Source organism: Delphinus delphis, chromosome 17 (genome assembly GCF_949987515.2).
Source record: "Delphinus delphis chromosome 17, mDelDel1.2, whole genome shotgun sequence".
NCBI classification, from domain to species: Eukaryota; Metazoa; Chordata; class Mammalia; order Artiodactyla; family Delphinidae; genus Delphinus; species Delphinus delphis.
Window position 1 is genome coordinate 8,408,639 of NC_082699.1, and position 25,262 is coordinate 8,433,900.

Below are 25,262 nucleotides of genomic sequence, written 5' to 3' on the forward strand. Positions count from 1 at the left end.
GACTTCATAAAGTTACTGGTTTTTACTACTTTACCAAGGATACCCTTAAGTGGAACTGACACACATTTTTCTCCTGGGGCTGGCAATGTGGAAGACCATGAGTTCTAGTACAATTTGGTGCCACTCTCTTGATTCCTGTTGCATCATTGGTGCAAACAGCAACAGAGTGAAAGAGGCAAATAATCTTAATACGATTATGAAAATAATTTTGAACTTGTGGTCCCCCTAAAAGGGCCTCAAGGATCCCTGCAGCACGGCAGACCACAATTTAAGAACTACTGCTGTCTACAAATCCTTGAAATTCTTGGGTCAAAGGCTATAAATATTTCAAGGTGCCCGGTGCATATTAGAAATTGCCTTTCAGACATGATCCACCAATTGGCATTTCCCTCTGTAAGGTATGGAAGTCCATTTTATCAGGCTAACCCTCTGTGGAATTAAAGCTCCTATGTCCTCTTTACAGGTAAGATAAAGAGTCCAAATTTTAACTCATAGCTCTGTGTGTCTGAGGGGAAAGAGTAATTTCTCTTCAATTTCTGTTACTTCTCCCAACTCAGCTATCTCAACCATGGAATACATTGCTCACGTGAACTCCAAACCATCTTCCAAAACAATATGTTACAACAGATCCATGAGTTTAGAGAAGAAAATAATGATAAAAAAATAAGTGCATGGCCCATTACTTTCCCTTCTCTGTGCTCCAAGAAAACGCTTTTTTTCAGTAATTCACTACACAGAGACTAGTCATCAGTTGTGTTTCAGCTCCTTTGATCTGAAATGTGATTTTTAGGCATGTGTTCATTAAAATAAAATTGAAGGCTAAAAGAGTTAACATATAATCCTCAGAATGGAAGAGAACCTAAGATAGCTCCTAATTAACTGACTGATTACATGCAGTTTGACATATAATTCTCTCCAGATAAGATCATCTTAATCAAAAATTCTCCAAAAGACAAGATTCTGTAGTTTCAAGGATTTTACAGTATATTGAACATCATTATTACTTGTGATAAATTTAATAAAATAAGATTTATCCTGGACCCAGATCAAAAGGATTTGGTTTCCCAAGGTTCCGCGTCACAATGTACACTGCATCACACAAAACAGCCCACAAGAGTTGTGCCTCAAAGGCTCAGTGGTTGGCAGAAAACTCCAGAGAACATTTAATTGGTTCCCAACATATGAAGAATACCCATAACTATGTCTAGACACCCAATACATGTTTGTGTTCCTTTCCAAAACCTGGCTCACTATCTGTAATTTTAGCTCATTAGAAAAGGACATATGTTGCAGAAGGAAAATACTTTTTCAAAAAAAGGATTTAAACCTCATTAAAAAGCACAGATATTATTTGTATTTTTAAATGTAACTAGGTATGTCTCCAGGACTATTAATATTATAAATGTAGCCTTGTGGTTAGGATTTACTAAACCAACACATCAGTTAACTCTAGTTGTTTATACAATTTAAAAATCTATCTTCACACTGATAAAAATGGCATTTGAAATTGGAATAAAGCACCTAAAGAAATATTGTATTGTCGATGACAAAGAATTCTGTGCAACTGATTTTTAAATCGGTTATTGGAGGAAAACTAAATTCAGTTCAGCACAAGTTCCATTGATTCTCAAGAAAAATTATGTGTATAACAAATAACTCTTCTGAAAGTCAAATAAGCCTTTTAAGTTAAATCAGCTTTTCAGTGCACTTTGGGCCTTCTTAACCAATACTAAAATTATAGAAGAAAGCTGGTTTTTTAAATCAGAATTTCTGAGATATCAGTAATTGTCCTAAGTGTGATAAAAACAGTGATGACTAAACAAGTAAGGGTCAACCTAGAGTATTTTCTTTGCCCGATTGAGTGTTTTAAAAGGTCATGCCCATGTCTCAGAAGAGTTTACTTGAATTTATTCATTCACTGAATAAGAATTTGCTAATTTCATCTGCTAGGTTTTATGTACAAAACCCAATTAGACGTGGACTCTAATCCTTCATTTATTCATTCACCAAATATTTATGGAGGTCTTATTATGTGTCAGACCCCATTCTAAGCACAAGAATATGTGGGAGGGCAAGACAGATCAGGCCCCTTCTCTTCTGGAATCTGCAGTCTATTGGGTGGTGGGGAGAAGAGGGTTAATAAATGATAAAAAAGTAAACGAGTAAAAAAGACCATTTCAGACAGTGATTAGTGCTATCAAGAAGGTAAAACCAGAGGACGCGATAGAATAATGGTTGGTGCGGGAGGGCTGAGGAGCTTTGCACCTAAATGACACAGAGAAGAAAGTCATTCAAAGATCTGGGACAGCAATTTCCAGGCAGAGGACACAGCAAGTGCAAAGGCCTTTAGGAGAGTTTAAAAAAATCGGATCGGGAAGACAGGCAAGTGGAAGCTTTCTCCTTCCTGCAACTCCGCACCTCACCTCCTCCAGGTGCGCCCCACGCCATGTCAGAACCTGACTCTCATCTCTAGACCTAGAAATCGACCCACCAGACCAGGACACTGTCAGGGTTTCGTACACCTACAGCAAGTCACAGACTTTCTTTATCTACATAGATGCATTGAGGAATTGTTATAGTTTGCATGGAAGCGTTATAAAATCACACTATATATAAACCACTGTTTATAACTGAGGAAAAGCAGCTCAGGCACGTAAGTGCAAATACCTGGGATCCTGGAGCTATTCATCTCAATGAGAGACACTGCCTTTACTTCAGTCACCCTTGGGCTGAAACATGACTGCTGTAGATCTACTTGGGTGTCGTTAGCAGGTTGAGAGCAGTGACCTATAGAGGAAAACAGTGCATTAAGAAAAGCTGACGCCTCAGAGACAGATATCTAGAGTTATTGGCAAACGGCAGTCTCCATATTGTTGACAGAACACCTCAAATCCTCAGGCCACTCATCAGCACAGTTATTTATCTTCTTCTCCAAGTCAAAGGAAGAAACATGTCAGGCTTAAAAGCCCTAACGGGAACAGAAAACAAAAGAGGAGACAGAGTAATTTGTAAGAAGCAGTTTTGAGTTTTGTTTTGGTTTTCATTAAGAGGACTGTTTCAGTGATACTATCAAAATCAGACATATTTCAATATGACTGACACATAATATATATGTTTTGAATAGGCAATCCATTCACACTGCATATAAATCAAACAATATAAAGGGGTATTCATCAAATGTTTCTACTTCATTCCTATCCTTCATTTCCACAAGGGTAACTTCTTTTCTTAGTTCCTTGTGTCTTTGTTTTTTGTGTAACAGAAATAGAAGTATATATTCTTATTTTCCCCTTTTTATTCAAATATTCCATACTCTGTACAGTATTACCCATCTTGCCTTATTATTTAAACAATATGTCTTGAGGATTTCAACATATCATTTCATAGAAAGGACATCTTTCCATATCAGCACATAGAAAACTTTCTTTTTATTTGCTTTTTACATGTTCAGAGTATTCTATTATATGGATGTACCACAGTTTGCTAAACACAGTTCTTTATTAGTGGATATTTGGTTTAATTCCAATCTTTTGCTATTACAACCAATGCAGCAAGGAACAAGTTTGTACATACAGTATTCTGCACATGTACAATTATATCTGCAAGATAAATTCCCAGAAGTAGGAGTTTTGTATAAATTAAAAATTATCCACTTGTAATTTGGGTAAATATTCAGAAATATCCCTCCATGCGGGATGCACTGCAATATCCACTATCATCAGTCATTATGAGAACACCTATTATCCAAGGCCTTGCCAAGGCCAGAATGTATTTTCAACCTTTTGGATTTTTGACAGACTGACAGAATGAAAAATGTTGTCTCAGTGAAATATTAATTTGCTTTCTCTATGACTGAGGTGGAGCATCTTTTCATATGTTTAAGTGGAATTTGTCTTTCCTTTCCTGTTAATTTTCTGTTCATAGCCTTTTCCCTTTTCCTCTATTATGTTGTTGGTTTTATCAATTTACATTAGGGAGATTAGCTCTTTGTCATATGAATTGCAAATATTTCCCATAGTTTTCTTTCAGTTACCTTTTAATTTTACTTGCAGGATTTTTTGCTTTGTTTTGGTTTTGCTAGATAAGAGCATTTTTAAAATTATAGTGTTTATCAGTTTTGTGTGGTTTCTGGATTTTCTCCTAAAATTTCATGGCTTATTTTGCATTTACATTTTTGCAGCTTATCCTACTGCACAGTGTGGGTTTCTGCTGTTGTTTTCCTAGAAGGCTGTCTGGTTCCAACACAATTTATGGACACATTTATTTCCACCCTTCTGATTATACTTGCCACTTCATCATACGCCATATATACTTGGGTCTCTTCATGCATAAATACCACACCGTTTTAACTACTGAGGCTTAAAAATGTTTTAATATCCAGTAGATTTAGCTCCTTTGAGAAATTCTACTCGATATAAACGTATCGGCTATGAAAAGAAATAGATCTGATTCTCCGAAGCTGACTGTATGATTTCTTGGTTCAGAAGCCACGTGGCCTCCCCGAGAGCCGCCTCCTTCACTCTGCTTCTACTCTGCACACCTGCGCCACCTCTCCCCATCAGATTTACCCTTAAACCCATCAGATTTACCCTTAAAGCTGCTGTTTGTGGGCACAAAGAACTGTTTTCTCCTCCGTTCTCTGTGCTTTTATTTGTAAGATGGTAAATGCAGTGATTTTGAAAGCTTTCAGATGTGCGAGGACTTACACCTGCCCTCCAGGCTGTTGGATCTAGATCCTAAAAGTTGTTCTGGGGAGCAGATAATCATTAACTTTTTATAGATGGATTAGAGAAATGTAGGCCTCCAAGAATATATTTTGGAGATAGAGACATACATCAAGCGGGTCAGGCAGAAAGGAAAACGGGGGCGGGGCGGAGGAAGAGAAAAGAAAATGAATTGGGAAAAAAAGTGCTTTTCAGGCTCCAGAGCTTGCTGGACTTGGAATCCCAGAGCAGCGCCACCCAGTGACCGCCGTGTCCCAACCTGACACCTGCAGAGACAGGAGGGAACGGGCCGCCTCTCCGCCCTTCCGGAGCCGGGGAGTCAGAGACAGAGACACAAACGGAGACAGAGAGGTCGAACCTCAAAGAAGCACACTTAACAGTTCTCACCGGTCCCGGGGCAGCTCCAGGGCCTCGGGGGCCGCTTTTCGCCGGAAGCCACGGAGGGAGCAGCGCCCGCGTCCCGCGCGCACAGGGGGCGGGGCCGAGGAGGGCGGGGCGCAGGCGCGGTCCGGGTGGGAAGGCGGTGCCCCCGGGGCCCACCCCCCGCGCCCTCCCGCCGCTCTGCCGCCCAGGGGCCGCCCCACGCGCGCGCGCGCACACGCACACACTCACACACACACTCACACTCCTCTCACACATCCCTTCACACCCTCACACACTTCACACCCCTCTCACACCCTCACACTCCCGTGTGCGAGGGGGAGACCCTCGCACAGACACCCCGTCATACACTCACACGCTGCCCCTCACACACTAGCACCGCCTTCACACACTCACACGCACTCACACACTCACCCCTTCACAGACTCGCCCCCTCGCGCACTCACTCTCACTCATCACTCCTTCAGTGTCCTCGTTCTCACTCGCTCTCATCCACTCTCCCTTTCTCTTCCAAGTCTTTCCCACTTTGCTCAGAATGATAGCCCTTTGGGGGGAGGAATGAGAAGAAGCCTGCCTGACCCCAGGGCTGAGCGCAGCTCTGTCCGGGCTCTGTCCTTATCCAAGAAAAACAGAGCCACGTGTTTCCGTGCACCTCAGCCAACATTGTGGGCCCCGAAGGAAGCAGCTGTGCGTCCAGGAAGGCTCAGCCCCCGAAGGGCCCTCACTGTGCATCACCCGCTCCCACCCTTGTTAGCAAAGGGGACACGGCGTTCTCTGTGGCTCATACCACACTGGGTCCTGGGGGTACAAGCAGGGAAAGACAAAGTGCTACCCTCAGAGAAAGTGATGGTTTGGTGGAGATGGGAATAAACCATCTCCTTAATTACTGGTAAACCAGTAATTAAGGCAAAACACATGTTTCAAATTATCTCTAATTTTAAAATCGTATTTAAAGAGCACACACATACTATGAGACGTGCCATGAGAGCCGTGGAAATACTGTGAAGATTTAGAAAAGCAAACGACCACACGTGCTGGGGGTCTCAGTGGAGGTTTTGTGATAAGGAGGATTGACGGGGACTTGGTGAATCAGGAGGAATTTTCACGGAAGCCCTGAGCTGGCATCTGCCTGGGGTTGTAAGAATGAATTACTGGTGGGGATGGTGCTGAGAGGCGATCGTGGTATCGTGAGGAGTGGAACTTACTTGCGCAAAGCCCAAGTGTCCTCAGGGATAGTGGTGTCCCAATTCCTCCAGCACCGCCAGGCTGCGTGGCTCCGGGGCCAGCCGAACCCTTTGCGCGAGGAACCCTGGGGCCAGTGTGGCCAAGACTGGGCCACACAAAAGGGGGTGCAGAACTAAGGCTCAGACCTGGGTTTGAGTTATTGTTCAGAGGGCCTTGAATGTCACTGAAGGAGTTAAGACCTAGTTTAGGAAGTTTGAAATTTCCCTAGGCTTTTCTAGACCTTTCTGTCAGAATTATATATAGTCTCTAAATTGCAACTCTTTATTCTCCTTTAATTGTACCTTTTTTTATTCCCCACTAATAACAGATACCTATTACTTCCTCTTTGGTTTTTGCCCTTCTGATTTACATTCAGAAGTTTTTGTGTATTTTTGGAATTAATATTTTGGTTTAGTTTGTGTGTAAATAAGGCCCTGATGCTTCAAGGCTATGACAAACAATTTTGCCATTTTGCTGTGGCCCTTGAATTCGGGGTACTGCAAGTCTGGCAGTGTGGCGTGTTACTTAACCATGAGCAGGCTGGCTGAGCCCAGGGTCGACTTCTCAACCCCTTTGAGTTCTGTTTGAAACTCCTGGTCAGATTTATTTTGTGGGGCAAATTACATGCTACAGCAACATTCACAAAATGCAAAGGATATACAGTTAACCCTTGAACAGCACAGGTTTGAATTACAAGGGACCACTTATTCTCGGCTTTTTTTCAATAGTAAATACTAAACTGCTACAGGACTGGAGTTGGTTGAACCCCCGAATTCGGAACTGCCCATCTGGACGAACCTCGGATATGGAGGGCGAACTACAAATTATACCAGATTTTCTACTGCGTGGAAGGTTGACGCCCCTAACCCTCGCGATGTTGAAGGGTCAACTGTACTCCATTAATATTGCAATAGAATTGCTTTTGGCTACTCATAGCTAATATGTCTCCTTGATCACAAATACATACTTTGAGAGATTAATGATGCCAGTAATGTAATTGCCATTCTGAACATGGAACTTACTGGAAACTTAATTTCTAATTTTGAATAACTGATTAGTAACTTAACCCTGGGGGGACCTAGTCAATCAGCAAACACTGAGCATTCTGTGCTAGGCCACCAGAAAATAATAATAATATAACATAATGTAAAATGAGAGAGTGCAGGGAAGAAAAAGAAATAAATCTGCGTTTCTGCCCCAAGGTGGCTCGCAGTTTTGTAGGAATGATAGATATATAAACTGATACAAAGAAGAGTGAGAAGTATGAAAATAAGGGTGTGCCCAAGATGCTACGGAGTTCTGAGAAAGAAATGCCTAACCTGGGAGTTCATGCAATTAGGCAAAAAAGGCCCCGTGACTGAAATGGGATCTGCAGGGGACTTTAAACAATAAATAGGTTATAAAAGGCAATGAAGGGGCTTCCTTGGTGGCGCAGTGGTTGAGAGTCCGCCTGTCGATGCAGGGGATACGGGTTCGTGCCCCGGTCCGGGAGGATCCCACATGCCGCGGGGCGGCTGGGCCCACGAGCCGTGGCCGCTGAGCCTGCGCGTCTGGAGCCTGTGCTCCACAACGGGAGAGGCCACAACAGTGAGAGGCCGCGTACCACCAAAAAAAAAAAAAAAAAAAAAAAAGGCAATGAAGAAAAACAGGGTACTCAAGCTTCATCTGGAATTTATCAGAAAACTTATTTTTCATATTTTCCATTCTTTTTCTTTTCTCCTGGGATATTTTTATGACATGAAATGGAGAACAGAATGAGACTTTTTTTTTAATTGAAGTATAGTTGATTTACTGTTAGTTTCAAGAATGAGACATCTTTAACAAACAAAGATGTTATTGTGAACTTCCAGGTCTCAGAATTGTTTTTCGAGAGATGGAGCAATGGCCTCCTCCTTGGCTGGGGCGGTGGATGGGGTCTGAGGTTTCCAGATCAATGTATGGAACCAGCTCCTACCTTTACCATCGCTGTCACCAGCCCACAGTCAATTGAGAAAAGCTGTGGGAGAAAGAAGCTATGGAGGAAAAGAAAGCAACACCATCATTAAGGTGCTGAGAGTTGATCTGATTAAACTGAGCCTGCCTGTGCAGGAAAACAGGCAGCTTCCTGCACGCCAGTCGGACGAGGGGTCAAATGCAGCTCCCCCTCACAGCACCTGCCTCTGCTTTAGTTCTCCCAGCCAGGGACAATTGGCCTGCTTACCAGGTATGAGGTTTAACTTATTTTCTATACCCCACGGGCTTATTTGCTCCGCGGCATGTGGGAGCTTCCCGGACCAGGGATCAAACCGTGTTCCCTGCATTGGCAGGCGGATTCCTAACCCCTGCGCCACCAGGGAAGTCCCTCCTAGGAGATTCTTAATTGTCTTTCAAATGGTGATGGCTAAGTCATTCCACGGTGTAGACCTCTATTCAAAGTCATCAGAATGATCAGTTGCTCATCAGGAATGTCTGGACCCCTGTGCACAGGAAGGCAGAGCTGCTGGAACGCCAGCAGAGCTACAGAATTCCAGGAAGTGGAGGACTCAGCTCTCACAGAGCCGTCCATGGCTGCCAGTACACGACCCTGCTGTTTGCTCTCCGGATAAGCAAAGCGTTTCCAACAAGTGGCCACCAATCTTCATCCTCAAAGTGATGAAGCACACGAATTGTCATTAAGAAGGGGACAGACTAGCAGCCCCAAGATGGTGCACAAGATGATCCACCTGCTCAGCCATAAAAAGAAACAAAATTGAGTTATTTGTAGTGAGGTGGATGGACCTAGAGTCTGTCATACGGAGTGAAGTCAGTCAGAAAGAGAAAAACAAATACTGTATGCTAACACATATATACGGAATGTAAAAAAAAAAAAAAAGGGTTCTGAAGAACCTTGGGGCAGGACAGGAATAAAGACGCAGACGTAGAGAATGGACTTGAGGACACGGGGAGGGGGAAGGATAAGCTGGGACGAAGTGAGAGAGTGGCATGGACATATATACACTACCAAATGTAAAACAGATAGCTAGTAGGAAGCAGCCGCATAGCACAGGGAGATCAGCTCGGAGCTTTGTGACCACCTAGAGGGGTGGGATAGGGAGGGTGGGAGGGAGACGCAAGAGGGAGGAGATATGGGGATATATGTCTAGCTGATTCACTTTGTTATAAAGCAGAAACCAACACACCATTGTAAAGCAATTACACTCCAATAAAGATGTTAAAAAAAAAAAAAAGATGATCCACTGATGTATAGGAAGAAAAATTTCTATTTTCTAACTTCGTAGATTTTATCCACGCATTCAATTTATACATAAGTATACATTATCAAAAAGTTTGGAGACCCCTGAGCTAGACCCCGACAAGTACAAAAAAGCCTGGTCAATCCCTTAACCTACTTCCTTGTGCCAGAGACTGGCTACTCTGCCCTGAGAGACATTTGATGACAGCTGGGAGCTCTTAGAGGGTCTCTGGACTTGGTAGAAGAAAAGTAAAAGAAGTTATGAAGAGCTTGGTGCATTCAACGTGGAGTCCGACATCACATCCAGAACCAACTGGCCTTCTGTTTATCCTTTCAGTCAAAACGTCTTATCCCTCAGTACAGAGAGTTTTACTTCGCTTCGGTACACTGCCCGCAATCCTAACAAGTTGTGATGTGTTTGTTCTATGGAAAGGAAACAGCTGCTTGGGACAGAAATCTCACTGTCCTCTCAACCAGAAGGTTTGGAATGGAGCCTGGCTCTGTTTCTGGCCTTATCACTTGAGGAAAACCCTTGCTTTCCCCACATTCAATTTCTTCTCCCATAAAAATGAGGTATTGCTAATCTCAACTTCATAGGATTATTTTTGTGTTTTTTTAAGCGTAAAATTTTTACCTGATATCGCTCAAACTACAGAAGCACTGCATGCTTAGTTTACATAACGAAACAAGTGCTAACAAAACGGTATGAAGGCAAAGCTGATTTTCTCCCTTTCCCCCTCATGCCCTCCCTCCTGATACAGGCAAAACACGCAGCCCCAGTGTACACCCTTCCACCTCTTTCTCCTTGCTCATACGAACATAAATAAATAAAGAGGAATTTTTTGTATTAAAATTTATGATATATACATTATTCTGCAACAAGCTTTTTTCCTACTCTATACATTGTTTTCAGAAGCAAATGAAATCAGATTCCTAAAAGAGCTTGGTAAACTGTAGTCGCCACTCAGCTTCCTCTTTCTAACACCAATGAGAGGTAAACTGAGTGAAAGAATAGGTGAGTTTACTGAACACAAATGCAGTCAGTAATTTTGCTGCACAGAATCCAGAGTTGTCCCATCTGTCCAGCCTCGGCAGAAAGTGCCTCAGTGGAAGCAGTAGGAGGCCCCAAGGCTGGGGAAGAGGGGCCCCAGGACTACCTGATCCATGGCTGCCCCCAGCACGAGGCACCCTGCAGGTGACTGACCAATAAGAGTGGGATGACAATGTAGGAAGAATTGATGAATAGACTAATGAATTTAAAAAGGAACAAATGAAGGTACAAACGAGACTACAAATGGGACCATTTCTTTAAGAAGTGTTTTCGTGAAAATATGGAAGGAAATAATGAGGGAAAATAGGGAATTTTCTCTAAGAGATCTGAGGATGCCTCTGAATAAGCAATGGAAAAAAATTGGCTGACTCATTGAAGGCTGGTGGCCTCCGGGGACCTGTAATTGTTTCACCAGCCAAGGGAACTCCAAAGCTGAGCTGGAAATCAGGCTTCTCTTTTACCTTCTTACGTTAATCTAGAAACAGCAAATGCTGGAGAGGGTGTGGAGAAAAGGGAACACTCTTGCACTGCTGGTGGGAATGTGAATTGGTACAGCCACTATGGAGAACAGTATGGAGGTTCCTTAAAAAACTACAAATAGAACTACCATATGACCCAGCAATCCCACTACAAGGCATATACCCTGAAAAAACCATAATTCAAAAAGAGTCATGTACCAAAATGTTCATTGCAGCTCTATTTACAATAGCCAGGACATGGAAGCAATCTAACTGTCCATCAACAGATGAATGGATAAAGAAGATGTGGCACATATATACAATGGAATATTAATTACTCAGCCATAAAAAGAAACGAAATTGAGTTATTTGTAGTAGGTGGATGGACCTAGAGTCTGTCATACAGAGTGAAGTAAGTCAGAAAGAGAAAGACAAATACCGTATGCTAACACATATATATGGAATCTAAGGGGAAAAAAAAAAGGTCATGAAGAACCTAGGGGTAAGACAGGAATAAAGACACAGAACTACTAGAGAATGGACTTGAGGACACGGGGAAGGGGAAGGGGAAGCTGTGACAAAGTGAGAGTGGCATGGACATATATACACTACCAAATGTAAAATAGCTAGCTAGTGGGAAGCAGCTGCATAGCACAGGGAGATCAGCTTGGTGCTTTGTGAACACCTAGAGGGGTGAGCTAGGGAGGGTGGGAGGGAGACGCAAGAGGGAGGAGATATGGGGATGTATGTATATGTATAGCTGATTCACTTTGTTATACAGCAGAAACTAACACGCCATTGTAAAGCAATTATACTCCAATAAAGATGTTAAAAAAAAAGTCCACCTCAAAGCATTACCAGAATGAGCAAAATGTGCCCTGCATTGTGTGGTCCCTCCTCCACCGGCCCCGCCCTGCAGATGAGACCACCTCCCACGGGTCCCCTCCCTGCTACCTCCTCTCCTAGGCTGTGGCATCAGGGCCAGGCGCTTATTTCTCTATTAACTACTGTCACCCCAAAACTCATATGAGTAAGTGTCAAACTGCTGTTAACTTGTGCCGAGTTACAGCTCTTTATTATGTAGTAGTACTAAAAATTAAAATATTCTTCAAGTCAGGCCATTTAGAAATTTTTCTAATTCGCAGAACACGTTAAACGAATGATGCTAATTAGCTTACTCAAAACAAACTCATCATGACTTTTACATCTTTTCTAGGGCAGGACCAGCATAGATAATATTCTATAGGGATTTCTCCCTGCAAGGGACACAGGCTTTCCTTTCTCACCTAATTATAAGTATCTTCCAAAATGCAATCTGTGTGGCGTTATATAATTGTGCTTAAAAACGTTTTTCAGTAAGGGGAATGTGTCCTAAATCTAACCAAATATATATCAAAATATAAATGTTCAATTATTAAACGGGAAAATTTACTGTGCTCCACGTTCTACAAGACGGGCATATGTGTACTGCCCACATGGATTTTATAAAGATTCTAAGTGTACTGTGAAGTCTGTTTATTGGCCACCAAACACATACACACAAGCAAAACCTAATATTTAATGATACGAGTAACAGCCATTTTCTTAGCCTGATTCAGATTAATGGAATATTTTTTCTTTTTTTTAAAGAACGATTTTCTTATATAAGTTCTCTGAAAACACTATTCAGGGAGATTTCATCTGTGCCCCCTTGTCCTCTTGCCTCTTGATAGAATTCTTACCTAACAGCTAGTAGAGGCATCCAAATACATGTGCTGACTAAACAACTACATTTTTCAAATATTACCAGCAATGTTCCCTTTCCACTACCTAAGAGGAAACCATGTTTGACCAAAGTGTCTCTCAGGAGAGTGGACTGAACTAAGACAGAAGTGTAATTTGAGCAATACCAAAGGATTAGAATGGTTAATTTGCAAATATGACAACATTGATTTTCTGTATGTAGCAAAGGCGTCTCATTTACAAATCAGGAGTAATCTGCAGAGACTTGGGAACATTCAGCAATGATTTATAAGATTATTACGCGAGACTCCAGAACACAGACCGTCTCTGTCTATACTCAGACACATAGACACACAGACACACAGACACACACCACATAAAGCCATCCTGCATTATACACAGATATACCTGTTGAATTCTGTATCACAATGGAGAGGACTAATTAGCAAATTTGTAAATGAGCTCCTGTTTTTTTCCCCAAAGTTGTCAGACGTAATAATTAATCTGTTTTCCTAAACTGTCTGCCATTATTATCTACACGAGTGCCTCTCAGTGAACACGGGGACTTCACTAAGGTTTTACTCTTCCTGCAGAGCCAAGACTCCAGGGCACCAAGGGTTGTGGGCAAAGCACAGAGGTTCCCCTGACCAATGGCTGCGTTGGGCAGAGAGTACCTCACAAAAGACTCCCTCCTCATTTGTTCGTTCTATATCACCAGCAGCAAATAACCATAGACACGAATATACAGACACCAAAGTGGCTTGGACTAACCTCTAAAGTAAGATAATTAGCAGATAATTCATTTGTTCTCCCGCAGCAGTAGAAGCTTTGTTAATCAGGCAGTAGGTTCCATAGATTTGCCTTTAATTACTTACAAAAAGGCACATGTTCTCCTACATCCACGAATAGTCCAATATCACAAGTATTAGACAATATGTATAAAATTGCTGCAGTTCTTTGTTTTCTTGGATCCTTCCCCTATCAAACTGTGTCTCTCTCAAGGGAGGCTACCCAGTCACTTTATCACTGTGTCTCTAATACCTCCACCCAGACACGGTGGGTCTTGTTAGATTATTGATGGCAAAGAGCTGGAAGCACATATGAGTTACTCTGGAAGATTCGTGTGTTTTCTTTTTCAATGGGAACTGTTCACATAAAGGAAATGCACAGGGAATGTATCCTGAAGATTAAATCCCTACATTTTATGCAGTGGAAATGCACTTGCTATGAGCTCCTTATCCACGTGTATATGAAGAATATCGTTTAAAAATGACTACTTGCATCTTGGCAAGGGGCTCCAGTAGTTTTTGATCATCCTTGTGCAGCTGGTTCAACGCCTCAAATGTCCAGTTGAGCCTGTACGTAGCAGCAGCGGTTACATTAACCTAGGTGTGAGACCTAGCTCTTAATGCCCAGCTACACAGTCTGCCTGTGGTCAGCTGGGATTCCCCTTCCAGAAAGCAGTCTTGGTTATAAAATGGTGTTAACATTTCAGAAGGACTGAAGGGTTTAGATGAACACCTCAAACCTCATTCTTATAATTTCCCCCCAGTTATGACAGCAGTTACAACAAGTTACTGAGCAGAGACTGGCCATGCCTCTCTCTTCACCCCTTTTCATTACATTCTTTGTTGCCTTCAAAAGGCTGACCTTTCTTTAACTGAGTTCTTTGCTGTTCATCCTCAGGGAAGAGAAAGCTACATTGGGAGGGGGTGATATATTTTTATTTCACCCAATATATCCAAAAGAGTGTGATTTCAACATAAAATACAAATTTTAATCTATTAAAGAGATGGTTTAGATGTTTAGTACTAAGTCTTCAAAATTTGGTGGGTATTTTGTACTGACACCACATCCCAACTTGGATAAGACACATTTCAATTGTTCAATAACCACGTGTGTCTAGAGGCACTGGACTGCCTATCAGCTATAGTTCGTTGAAGCTTACACTGGATGCCAGGTAGATAGAGAACTGATGGTAGTTCTGGGCCATAAATGTTAGAGGAAAGTCACTATAGCTAGGAAAGAACATCCATTTTTCTGTTTGCATCAGGATTTGTGGTCAAGATGAACACAGTTCTGTTACAGCTGTGTAACTCTCTTCCAATTTTCGTCTGAGAGAGCCCCAGGTCTTGCTGTAGAGGAAACAGATCTATACAGCCCGGGATGTAGTGTATACACAAGGTATTAGAGAATTTCAAACCTTTCTGTTGCTCACTGATTCAGCCAGCGATGAGACAGCTCTTCAGAATCCTAGAAGAATACTGCTACTCAGATTTCTTTAAAAATGTTCATTGGATGAGAGACCAAATGAACCAATAACCCAACTACCCATTCTCTGATACACAGAATATTTGCAGCTCTCAGCTAATAAGTTCCTGCTCATTTGCATACTGGTCTTCAGTTTAAAGTGCTTTCATATTTCATCAGAATAATTTTTTCTCTCTCATAAGGTCATAATTTTCATTGGATTATAAGTCTCCTTATGTTCAAGAATAAAACTAATTGATTACACTATGCACAATAAGCTGTATTTGGATTCTCGAGTTATAATGTATTTCATCAAGACTGAATCTCAACTATGATTAAAAAACCCAGCTGTATTGAAATATAATTCACGTACCACAAAATTAACCCCTTTTAAGTGCCCAATTCAGTGAGTTGTAGTTTATTCACAGAGCTGTCCAACCATCACCACTGTTTAATTTGAGAACATTTTCATCACCCTACATAGAAACTCTGTACCTAATGGCACTCACTACTCAGTACCCCTGCCCCCAAACCCCATGTGGCTTCATTTCAATTGGAAAAGTCACCTTAAAGGCTGAGTTGAATGTTTTTGTGATTAGAATAGACAGTGGACTTTTTTGGTGTGGTGGTTTCTCTTATTCATTTGTTCTATACATATTTATTGAATACTGTCTGGGGTGTAAAAGAGGGAAGAGAGTCGACAGTTCTGCGTGTGAGATATGGTTCTTCTCTGAGATAAACTCAGAGTACACAGACTAGCTCTCTTTTCTGTGCTTGATGGATGAAAGATCTGATACAACTCCATTTTGCATGAAGCTAGAGTTTTAAGCTGGTAGAGCACCATCATTTGGTATCTCTGGCCCTATACAGCTGTGAATACATTTTCACAAGTTTATTTAGAGTTAGAACCTGGCTCCAAACAGGAGACCACAGGATGTAAGTGAAGAGTTTTGACTTGCTTCCATCTCACACTTGGCCTCGATTCTATTCTATTTCAGTGGGAAACCAACCAGGGTATAGCCCATGAACACCAATCCATCATTTCCTATACTCATCATCCCGACACACACGCCCTCTTCCTGGGGGTCCGTAGTGCCACCTTAATATACTCAAAACATTCTTATGGGCATTAATTTCTGTTGCATGAATTCTCTGATGTAGGAAAGGCTTACCTGACAGTCAATTCCCACAATACCTAGCCACTTCTAGCTCATGATTTTATTGCTTCCTTGTATGTTTGCTAATTGTGTTCCGTGTCTGTCTTATCTTCCTAAAGAGAATGAGGTTGCCTTGAGAATAGAGACCAGTGTGTCCCTGTTCCGCACCACCACTGTGTCCTGTTGCTGTTAATACATGACGAATCATGGAACTGGTTTAGCTGTCAGGTAGAAAGCTGTGGGTTGAGCCACTGTTTCTGCTGACTCCCATTTTATAATAGTTAAATGGAGAGCTGGGCCCCTGACAACTGGTATGGCTATGTCCCTGCATTCGGTGTCCAGCCCAGCACCCTCTTTCACTGGATGTGCCTTGTGTCTGAGCACCTGCTGTGTGCCTGGCTCTGGGCCAGGTGTTTGAAAGCAGCATCCCTCCTCTGTGCTCCCCTGTATCCTCATGTCCATCATTGCGTTTACCCCATGGTACCACGCGGGCTGTGTTTTCTGTCTCCCTCCCTGGGCTGTGAGCACCTCATGGGCAGAGTGGAGTTTTACACAGAGCCTGGCGCACAGCAGGCTCTCAAATTAATTTTTGTCACGTGAATAAATAACTTAAAAGGCAGTTGTTAGCAGCTCTCTGACTAGCCAAAAAGACAGCACACACACATCTGAAACAATGAGAGAACAAGACAGTATCACTGAAAGGGTTAATTGCGCACAGCCGACAACGTGTAAACCGAATAAACTTTAGGTGCCCATATCGTCTGGTATAGAAGTAAAACATGTTTGAAAAGTATAATCCAACCACTAAAACTCGTTTTACAGTACATCAGATTTTTATCTGCATCTTTTAAAGAGCTTTAAAGGAGATGTAACTTACGTTCAACAACAACACTTCACGAAATCACCTTTCTTTGTCTGCCCATCTTCTTGTACTCCTTGCTTCTCTGCAGCCTCTCACCCCGGTCCCCAAGTCTCTCCCCTCACTCGATGGGCACCTATTTTGTAGGCATCTGCCCCTTGGCTTTTTTCTCAGTGCCAGACTCAGCCTCTCTGGCTTCCTTGACTCCCTCTCTTTCACTCATTATCCTAAGTCTGCACTGCAGAAAAGAGCCTGGAACCAACCCACTTAGCAAGAGCATCCTTCCTTCCTAGAAGTGGGTGGAGGTGGGGAGAGCGGTAAAGAGGGTTTATATGGGTGAAGATTATGAATACTCCAGTAGTAATTTCGTCCCTGTTACCAGTGAAATAAGATTAAGAAATGCAGAGAATCTAACAGGGCTGGTAAAGAGTTGTCCTCTCCATTTGGGGACACGTCACTTGATGGTGTGACATAAACGGCAGCAAGTTCCCAGACGTTGTTTATGACACTTAACCTAAACTTGATGGGACGTCTTGCCCCCTCCCCAAACGCAGAATACGAATTGCTCGTCTCAGGAAGGGGTTCTCTGGTCTTCAAAATTCTCTTCGGTCCTTCTTACAGGAGTTTCAGCTCCCTGTTTCAACACAATCTGTGGCCAGGGGTAAACAGAGGTCCTACCTGGACGGATCACACAGGTGTCTTCTGTGCTGATGTGGAGAGCTGAATTCACCAGGCTCCTCAAGCTAAGTAGGCCCTGTGAGGGTTCAAGTCCATTGTTTTGAAATTCCACAGTGTGAGTCTCCAACCCAGAGGCAAAAATTCAGTAACGTCATAACACAGCGTCCGTGCGTCAGTCAGGGTCCAGCCAGGAAAACAATAAGTATTTTAAACAGAGGTAACTTAATTTAACACAGGGAATTGGGTACACCAATCTGAGAAGACAAACAGGGATGATGGGGCAAACTGGAGATTGGCAGGAACCTGAAGCAGAGACCTACCTGAGGCTGAAAGACAAAGCGTTCCTGGGACCCAGCGGCGGAACCCACACAGACCTGTCCCAAGGGAACAGGAGCCTGGAGGAGAGGCCACCCAAGCTGGAACCATGTGGGGGAAATGCCCTGGTTTCTCCCCCACCCCACCCACCTCCGAGTTCCCCGTTGGCTGAAAAGGAACCTGGGAGGGTGGCCTGGGTGCAGGGGCAGAAACCCTGCACTCTAGCTCAGGGAGGGGAGGGTGAGTGATGGACCTACCCTGGGGTAAACAGGCCCAGGACACACACAACCCCCGTGAGATATCACTGACAAAGCTGGGGAAAATAAAGATGCAACGGAAAGACAGACTTGGCATGCAGAAGCAGCCAGGTCACCTGGGCATGCCCACACCTACTGCCACGAGAGGGGACAGGCAGGGCCTATGCCGGTTGCCAGACACAGCAGATGACACACTCTGATCCAGCGAAGACTCACAATCGCTTGCAGAGTTTTACCAGCAGCAAACTAGGCCCAGAGAGATGAAGCAACTGGCCCAAGGTTGTACTGCCTGTAGCTTTGGAATCAGAGCTCACTGAAGGCGCGTTTGCATCCACCGTGCTGCCCCTGAAACACAGTGTTGGGTACTCAAAGGTGTCGATGAATAGGGGCCTTTCGGCGACGCCACTGGAGGAACAGAGCTGGTGCCGAGGCAGGGAGAGCTGGCGCTCTTCCACCTTCCTCTGCAGGCTTCCTTCTCAGCCCTACAGCTCTCCTCTGCCACCGACACTCACATCCTCCGCTCCGCCCCCATCGGCACCCTCAGCGCACAGACGCACACAAACCTCGCATCCGAAACAGCTCCAGATCTGCTCCCGGGCAATAACGGGAGAAAAATAACTGAAGTGTTACCCTGACAGTGGCGTCCTTATTTTACCAGGAGGTCGGCTCTATGGCAGAGGCCTGATTCTTTAATGATGGATCTGCAGCTTGTAGAAGGGGGTGGGGATTTGCTCTCACCCCTGAGGTGACGCCCACATAAGTCACAGCTTGCTGACAAGGCTGACGTTGGAATTTTTTGCTATTGTTGTAAATTTGAATTCATTTAATCCTAAATTTGGGAGGCCTCAATTATAAACACGGAAGAGAAAAGCCGAAAGATAGACATATACCAATTACGCACTGGGGTCTGTGGTGCGTGTGTGTGTAAGGGGAGAGAGAGCAAAATAAGAATTTTTATCCTGAGTTAAGAGTCCATTACAGAGCTAGAGTTAGTGGATAAAATGTTAACTAAAATTAAGTACAAAGGAGGAAACATTATAGTATCCTGAGGAAGATCCCTAGAATCTTCTCCCGCAAGTAGAGGATTCCCATTTCTTAAGTCGAAGTCCACAGAGGGGATGTGGCTAGGAGAGCAAATCTGAATACTGTGTGGATACAAAAAGACACATTCTTCCCCATGGAGCTGATTGAGACACTCCCTGACGATCAGATAATCCCTGAAGATGTTATCCTGCAGATATGTGCGTGTGTATGATAGCATTAAAAGAATTTTCTTGAAGATAATAGGTAATTCTGGAAGCTCTAATCTGAAATGGAATACCTTAATGATGTAATTTTCAATAAATTAGTGGTTTTGCTGGTATAAAATATAAAGTACTTATAAGAATTTGTGTTACTAATATAAAACTGGAAAGCCATTTTCCCCAAGGTATTTTATAATGATGGAGGTAGAAAATATCTAATTTTATCGGGAATAATCTTCTCTCATTTGGCCCTTAAATTCCTGAAGATTCTCATAGCTGAGTTAAAAGCACAAGCAGTAGAAGTTAGAATCTAACACGTCCTGCTGGTGAGCTGTTACTCCCTCTGGGATCGTTTCTATCAGTTTTAAAAGAACTGTCCCCGTAAGCTGCTGTGTCCATGATAAAAATCACTCAAATATTTATAATGGTCAATATTTATTAGAGAACTGATTGAGATTTTTTTTTTTTTTTTTTTTTGGTATGCAGTCCTCTCACTGTCGTGGCCTCTCCCGCTGCGGAGCACAGGCTCCGGACGCGCAGGCTCAGCGGCCATGGCTCACAGGCCCAGCCGCTCCGCGACACGTGGGATCTTCCTGGACCGGGGCATGAACCCGCGTCCCCTGCATTGGCAGGCGGACTCTCAACCACTGCGCCACCAGGGAAGCCCAACTGATTGGGATTTTTAAGTTGTACCCTTAAAATAGCACTTAGGCCACTGCAACATATAAATAAGTGTATAAAGTCTACAGAACTGCCAACACTCTTTTGCAGATGCATTTATAAATCATAAATATATGAATGCATGAGATCCAAGATGCTTAAGTCAAACCTTAATGTTCATGGCACCATTTGGGTACTCGTGTTGGGATTTAGAGAGAATTTCCTTTAGGTAGTGCAGTAAGTGGTTATAAGACAAACTAGGCCCCATTCCACATGGCAGACACATGAGCTTAAAGAAGTAATGAGGTAATTTTTCAAAGAAAGGGAAAAAAATTCCCCAAGATCAGTTATTTGCCCTCCACGTTCAGGGTGTGTTTTTTGTTTTTTTCATCCAGGAAAGCAGCAACCCTATCTAGGCAATAAGAAGCAGTATATTCTCTGCCTGAGTGAAAGGAGACTTGGGCTCTGTTCAGGTCCAGCCTGGCTCTTCTCTGGGATCCCAGGTCATAATGACCTGTCAGCCATCTCCACGGGCTCTGCTACCGTTGGTGCCCTGCTCTCAAGGTGACACCAAACCAGTGCTTAACGTGGTCCCGTTTAAAGGCAAGATTCTGCTCTATCCTAATCTCAGACGAACGCAGGTACCATTTAAACTCTAATGGGTGGCGTGGTTCTTTCCCCAGACCTGAGGTCAAGTAGTTGGGATGGAAATATAGACAGATATCTCAGGAGGAGAGGCAGTTCTGTTCTTTGTTCCTGCAAGAAGTTGCAGGGCGTCTCTTTCTAAAGATCACGGGTAAGCTGGGTGAAATATGACTAATACAGATTTTCAAGTGACTAAAGCACAGTTCAAACTTTAAAAAGAGATAAAGTAATATCTTGAAATCACATGTTTGCTCCCTGTAACTATATGACTTTCATAGTAGCTTTCTTTAAAATGGTATCTGACAATATTCAAACTGTCACACTGCCAACTCAAGTCTGACCGATCCAAGTACCTGAAGTACATTGTTTTCTGACTTACACAGAGAGGTGAGGAAGTCCAATATGTTCCCTCGTGGATTTTCTAGAATATTAGTTTTGGTTAATAGATAACCTCCCCCAAATGGATCTTATGTTGTAAAACGCATAGGAAACAAAAGGTTAAACAAAGTTCAATGGGTTCCTTTGCTACCAGACTTTTTCAAAGGCTTTAATTAAATAGACCAACATGTTCTTTAACTTCCTAAGAGAAGGCCAAGAATGCGGCGTTTCACTTGGAATCCTCTTTTTGTACGAAGAGACCCTGCAGAATAATATTTTGCAGTACCTATTTTGGGAAATGCTAGTTTAATGATCCCTTTCTGTGGGGGTGGTGAGGATGCTCCCACCACGGGCTTTTTGCTCCTGTTTCCTTTGCCTGAAATACTAGCCCCAGGCAGCCACATGGCTGGCTTCCCACATCACCTTTACTCGGAGGTGACTTTCTCAGTGAGGCCTTCCCTGATCAACTTTTTAAAATTCAGGTCCCTTTCTCAACATTCGCTAGCCTTCTTCCCTATTTATTTTCCAACGTGGCACCTTCTAGCTTTTTTCCCCCTCTATCTTTTGTTTATTATCTCTCCCTCCCTCCCAAATAGAGGGTAAGTTCCTTGAAGGCAGGACCTTCCCATTGCCACACTCAAGGGATAGCTCTCAGCCGGCATTTTATCCAGCCTATTATTTTATTCAACACCATCGAACGCTCCGTCAACTGTGAAAATACTGAGATAGTCTGAAAATGCTCCCTTCACTCAGCCTCCAGGACACTGTCCTCTTTCCTGCCTGACTGGCCACCCTTCAGATATCTGTCCTGGATTCTTCTCACATTTGTGCCTTTAAACGTGGCAAAGCGGCGGGCTCAGTCCTGAGATTTCATCTCTGCTCTAGCTTCACTCACAAAGCACGTGGATGCGAACATCATCTACAGGCTGATAACTCCCAAGTCATTTCGGCAGCCCAGATGTCCTGACCCGTCGTGGTAGTGGCCGAGCTCATCAGGGCTGGATAAGCTATGCTGAGTTTGGTTTTACTAAGAGAATGAACGTTTACTTCTTACCTGCTGTCCTTGGTAGGCAGCTCCACTAAGCACGGATCTCTCCTCCAGCAAGTGGCTCATAGGCTGGGGCTCCTTGCATTCTGGGGCTCCCCCATCTTCTAGGGCATCAGAGTTCTTCATTTCCAGCCATGTGGAAGAGAGAAAAAAAAAGCATGGGAGATTCACACCTATTTTGTTTGCGTATAGAAGTGGTGAATCTTACTTCTACCTACAGTCTTACTTCTGCCTACGTTCCGCTCTCCAGAACTTGGTCGTATGCCTCATCTTGTAACATGGGGGCTGGGAAGTGTAGTTTAGCCAGGTTCCCAGACAGGGGAGAAGACCAGGGTACAGGTGAGCTCCACCAACTCCACTGCTAGGAGGAAGGGGCAGTACCACAAGTGAATTTCATGGCTTTGTCTTAATAGAATCCTCCCTGCTGTTTTGGAGATAGGTTACTCCTAGCTTTTTTTTTTCTTTTTTTTTTGTGGTACGCGGGCCTCTCACTGCTGTGGCCTCTCCCGTTGCAGAGCACAGGCTCCGGACGCGCAGGCTCAGCGGCCATGGCTCACGGGCCCAGCCACTCCGCGGCATGTGGGATCCTCGCGGACCGGGGCACGAACTCGTGTCCCCTGCATCAGCAGGCGGACTCTCAACCACTGCGCCACCAGGGAAGCCCCACTCCTAGTTTTTGATATGGAGAAGTGATGTATATCTAGTAATTGGAAAATAAATTGTGCTCAAATACAAGAAAATTTTCAGCTGACTCAAATCTCGTACAGAAAGAGGCCATGTTAAAATGATTCTATCTATGCTATAAAAGTACAATGTTCCCTCATAAGGCAGGGCCAGTATGGAGAAATTCAAGTTGACCTTTAAAACTTCCAGCATGCTCATTAGGAACACTTGTTCATTCTGTTCTAATAGCAGCTGAAACTCTTTAAATGATAGCACTTTCAAACCATGAGGACAGTCCTCTTGTAAATGTCATCTAAAACGCTCGCAGCTAAAGCAAGATTAAGAAATTTTAACTTGGATTTGAGATTTATGCTTTGAAATGTTCATTGTTTTATCTCAATTAGTGAGCATATGCACCCTTAAAACCCTCATGAAGATGGTCGACAATCCAAGTTTTGTGACATATATAGTTTGTATGAACCTACAGTAGGAGATAAGAGCTTCAACTATAAGAACTGACAGGTCTGGATTCAACTTCATTCAGTCTCTTACTTGATGTGTGAACTTGAGCAAGTTTTTAACTACTCTAAGTAAGATTATGTTTCCTCATCTGTAAAATTGGGATATTATAGACACTATAACACATGTATTATACCTACATAAAATTGTCATGGGTATGATATGAGATAACATATGTAAAAATTCCTGGTAGATACTAAGTGCCCAATTCTTAACTATTAAATTACCTTTACTGACTTCAATGTTTTCTCTTAAATTATATCTATTAAGACTTTAACATCTTACTACACTTACTTATTACGAGTGTAGTTACAGACCAAAGATATTTTCGTGGTTAAAACTTTAACATTTGCCAGAAGGTTTGCTTCCAGGGACCTCTGTGTTCCTTTGACCGCGTTTCTTTCTCTAAGACACACCATGGTTTTGTGACCGTAAGGCCTAAAGGGTGAAGCACATCGTATCTTCCGGCACTGATTGCCCGTGCAAATCAGTGATTCAACCAATCTGGATTTCTGCACTAATTGGCTTTTAAATAATGAGCAACGATCATCTATTTACCACATAAGGCCCCTGAGGGAAACTTGAAGATGAAGTATTGTGTACTTCCTAGTCAACTAGAAGCCCTTTTATAGGTTACTGTGGTTAGAGAAGCAGGAGGGATTTTTCTGGCAAATGAAATTTTCTTCGCTTGAGCTCAGCTCTGCTGACTCAGAGTGACCAGGCTGGATGGATTTGCAGTCTACCCCTTCTCTCCTCCCAACAGCGGTCACCTCCTTGAGGACAGTCACCTCCTTGGTCACCTTGCCTGGCCAGCAATGAGATTGCCAGAGTCCAGGAAGAATGCAGTTCTCCTCTTTGGCGCTCTATTAAGTAGGAAGTAAAAACAAAATAAAACAAGAAACAGTTGGTGTTCTTGCTCTATAGACTTTCCTACCAGGTGTGAGGCAGATATCAGGGTAATCAAGATACTCTTTAAGCTTACAGTCACATTTTCTGTTGTCTCGGCAAAAATTTGACAGGCACGCACCATGAGATAGATGGTTTCTCATCTCTTTCCCTTCCGTCCTTCCTCCCTCCCTCCCTGCCTCCTTTCCTTCCTTTTAATTTCTTTAAAAATTTTTTTAAATAGAGATTATCTGTAAGCTCATTCTTAGAAAACAGTGGGGCTAAGAAAAATGTAGGGTCTCCTGGTGACAAATAAACGCTTGAAGACTCTCCAACGTAGTCACGTCTATTTATTAATCACCAAATCTTTGGATAGCTCTTTTATAGAAGGCTTTCTTATTTGGCCTCTGCAGCACGTTCAGCTTTCCCTGACCTTCACCTCCGGTTATCTATGCTGTTTATTAGCTCTGCTCTAAGAAACTACCATAAACCACACAGGCTAAACTCTGGTCTGTGTCTTTCTCTCAGACGAAGCATCGCAGTGTCCCTGTCTCTCCCACCGGACAATGAACGGATGGGACACAGAAGTGCACATCCTGTATCCCTGCACCCCTGCATTTCACTCATATGCTGAGCTCAGTAACTGCAGGGTGAACTGTTGACCAGAATGGAATATGAAAAATATCATCAAGGAATCTTGTTTACGTTGTAGCCAGGGAAGATTCTGAGTTTGATCTGCTCGTCTGAACTGGTTTGACAGAAGGCCGGTTTTGCTTACTCTGTTTAGGAGAATTGCCAAAGCATTATAACAGTTCTAGGATCTGCAGATAAAAAAAAATTTCATCCTTTAGCATGCCCTGATCTGAACCTGCATAAAAAGCCCCAGTCCTTCCTACCCTCAAGAGAACACTGGGTTGGTACAGCGTCTCAGAA

The 25,262-nt window shown here is 43.1% G+C and overlaps 1 protein-coding gene and 1 long non-coding RNA gene across 2 annotated transcripts in view; one reads left to right on the forward strand and one right to left on the reverse strand.

The window, feature by feature from the left end:
* Nucleotides 1-5,233, reverse strand: part of LOC132413030 (uncharacterized) — a 121,450-nt gene extending 116,217 nt beyond the window's left edge. Inside the window, exons 1-2 of the long non-coding RNA XR_009516580.1 lie at nt 5,112-5,233; nt 2,668-2,787 (exon numbers count right to left, since the gene is read on the reverse strand). This is a non-coding gene — a long non-coding RNA (uncharacterized lncRNA). The remainder of the gene's footprint in view (nt 1-2,667; nt 2,788-5,111) is intronic.
* The window catches only part of CLVS1 (clavesin 1), a 146,016-nt gene that overhangs the window by 90,394 nt on the left and 30,360 nt on the right, over nt 1-25,262 (forward strand). The gene's annotated exons all lie outside the window — the stretch shown is intronic.